Raw genomic sequence first — 3233 nt, 5'->3', positions numbered from 1 at the left:
AAAGAAGCCTAAGGCTTCCCACTGTTAAGTGAGTGTTGTAACTGCAAAGCTACATCCTGATAGTCCATCTTGTTCAAACCCTTCTGAACCCTTGTCTCCTGCATTCTTGGTTGCCTGCCTTTCCTATTGGCCCTCTATAAATGGCTGTCTGAATATCCTGTGGAGCACCTGACACTGTTTTTGGCAATGTAGAAAGCCTATGCATTTCACCTGTTTCACTGGCCTTTGAGGCCAAGTGCCAAATTCTTAGGCATAATAGCCAAGCCTACATAGTAAAGTCACCAAGCCTAGCAGTGCAATTATCAAACATATAGTGATGTTGTAATGTAGCTGCCTAAACTGGATGCAGTTTACCCATATACAAGGAGCACTTTAGGCAGAGTGATTAACACTGATGAGTGGCCAGACCAATTAACCCAGACACATTCTCACATGGATTCAATTACACTGTTTAGTAGTTTAGGGGAGAGCCCACCCTGGTGCTGCTGTAGGACATAGTACACTTACTAGACATGTTGGGGTCACCTAGGAGGCCAATTTGGACATGAGTGGTACTCAGATGCCATAATCACTAGGGCCACAAAACTACCGTAACTTATTATCAGTTGAAATCTTTGGCTGAGATCCCTACCTAGTACAAATCAGTTTGAAATAAATGAGTGAAGCCTCAAGCTGATTCCTGTTGGGCATGCTTTACTCTATCAGTTTACTATCACTGAAGGGGACAAGTGGCTCCTGGTTTTCTTTCAGTGGTGTTTAACAGTTTGGTCAAGCTGAGGCTCTGGACCTAATGAAGAGGTATCTGAAGACTTGTCTACAACAAGAAGTAAAATAAGTTAGCTCATCAAAAGTCACTTACATGGTCGTTCCCCCCCCCCCCCCGCCCCGGGCCATATCCTAAGGGATTTGTCCAAAAACACATGTGAATTTCCTAGGGAGATTAAGTAACTTAATCTGGTGTTACAAGACACAGGAAAATGCTGAAACCATTGATCCATACCTCCTTTGACTATCAGGTGTGCTGACCAACTTGAGCTACCACTGGCTTCATTATTTAGCAGTTCTAAAACCCAGGCCCATGTTCTTTCAAGTCAGGTACCCAAATCACTTCTTGTATCCAAAAAACAGTGGCCTGTTCTTTTTCTGTCTTTGCTACAATAGGCTGGGATTTTAAAGAAATAAGAGAGCATGAAGCTTCTATATCTCATTCTCTTTAAGTGGGATCTGCCCTTAAACAGATTTAAGTGGATTCATACTGGAGGGGGTTTTTTCCCCTGTTGTATAATGATCATGTTTTTCCACTGAAGGTTATGCAATGAAATACAGAGTTTCCCTGGCTTTAGATACCTAAATTCAGCCAAGTCCCTTCTAGAAACATAATTTTCCTCTGTGGTTTTGGCCTTCAGAAAACAAAAATTCCCTATATCTGGTTCTTTGACTCTCACCAGAGACCTGAGGAAGGGTACCTTTGGCCCAAGAGCTTGTCTAAGATCTCTCTTGACTATACAGTCGGTCCATTAAAAGATATTAAAAAAAATAATCTAATAATCCTTGCCTCTTGTATATTCCCTGGACCATCACAGCTACAACATCACTCCAACATTCCAACACAGTGCTAGCAGGGCAGAGCCACCCCCTCCAGTTGCAGCCAGTGGCAATGCGTAGGGGGTGCACAGGGGTTCACATGCACCCCCTGAGAGTGCCGGTGCACCCCATGATGGCCACGCTCACTGCTTAGGTGATGTGCAGGGGGGTAGGTGGGAATGCCGGTGCCCCGCTGCAAGCACTGGTCAATCACTGCGCTTGCTGCTGCTGCTTTTGGGAGTGGCTGCGGTCACTTCTGGGAGCAGCTGCAGCAATCGGGTGGTGCTTACTCCCAGAAGCAACTGCAGCTATCCTGGAAATGGCTGCAGTGAGTGCAGCGATTGGCAGCAGTGATCAGCCGTCGTGGGACACCCCACCCCTGGGACCACAGGATTGGCCACAGGGGACCCCCCTGCTCCCAAGACCACAGGATCACCTGTGGGGGACCCCCCCCCCTCCCAGGACTGCAGGATCGCCTGTGGGGGGGCCCATGGGTGGGGGGCAGCCCTCCGGTCAGTGGAACTGGGACTGGTCACAAGGGGGGCATGTGTCCCCCCCCACCACAACTATGGCAGCACCAGTCACACATGGCAGCAGCCTTCCCAAGGGCCCAGCCAGGCCACCCTGCCTGCAGCACCTCCTCTGTGTCTGCTTCTCCCTGCACCTCTCTCCTTCTCTGTCTTCCCTCCCTCCTCTCTCTCTTCTCTCTCTTTTGTCTCTCTTCCCTCTCTTTTTTCTCTCTTCCCTCTCTCTCTTCTTTTTCTGCCTCCTCCCCACAACATGCTTAACAAAAAAGAATACACAAGAACAAAGGTAGTATATGAAGTTTTATTTATTGTCACTAGGTTTCGAATTTTTAGAAAACCTGGTATTTACTGTAAAAAAAGCAACATTTATGATTATTCATTATATTAATATGTAGTGCATCCTGTCACATACCCTCTACCCCAGTTTTCTTTTTTTCTGGTGTGCCCGCACTCCTGCACCTTATAGGGTACACATTGTGGTTTTTTTCAGTACTCCAGCCAAAAATGTTGCCTACCCCTGGCTTACATTGTTTTTTTTCCAATTGACAATTGTTTTATATGGCTACCATAACTGATAAAATAATGTTTTATAATTACTAAATGTTTTGATGTTATTTTAATACATAGTCTTTTACCTATGTGTATGAAAAATGTGCTGGTGGTACTTAAGGCTGTATCATTTTAAATTGGTGGTACTCAGTCTGTCAGAGTTTGGGAGCCACTGCTTTAAACCAAAATATTTGGGGGAAGGAGGCAGGGACATAAGAAAAAAAGCTAAATTGCAATCCATCCTATGAATCACTTCCTAAAATGTTCTATTCATTGAAATAGCAAGATAATTTTCTCCTCTCAGCTATATCTGTGCTAAATTCTTCACCTGAATACAAGTGTCAATAAAAAGATACCGATTTGAAAGAGACATGATTGCAAAATATGCAGTATAAAAATATGGGTGGGCAGCCTTAGAACATTGTGTTGCTGGAAGTGCTTGCAGCCTCCAAATACATTTTATAATAAAAATAAAAGCACTAAAGAGATTGTCAGGATTTGATACATGGCCAGTAATGGGTGGTTAGTCTAAGACATGAGCAATGGCCAAATAAATTTTACACTAAATGGATC

The sequence above is a fragment of the Alligator sinensis genome, unplaced genomic scaffold (assembly GCF_000455745.1).
Source record: "Alligator sinensis unplaced genomic scaffold, ASM45574v1 scaffold1485_1, whole genome shotgun sequence".
Classification (NCBI taxonomy): Eukaryota; Metazoa; Chordata; order Crocodylia; family Alligatoridae; genus Alligator; species Alligator sinensis.
The sequence above is the reverse complement of the archived record's forward strand: the minus strand, read 5'-3'. Positions refer to the sequence as shown.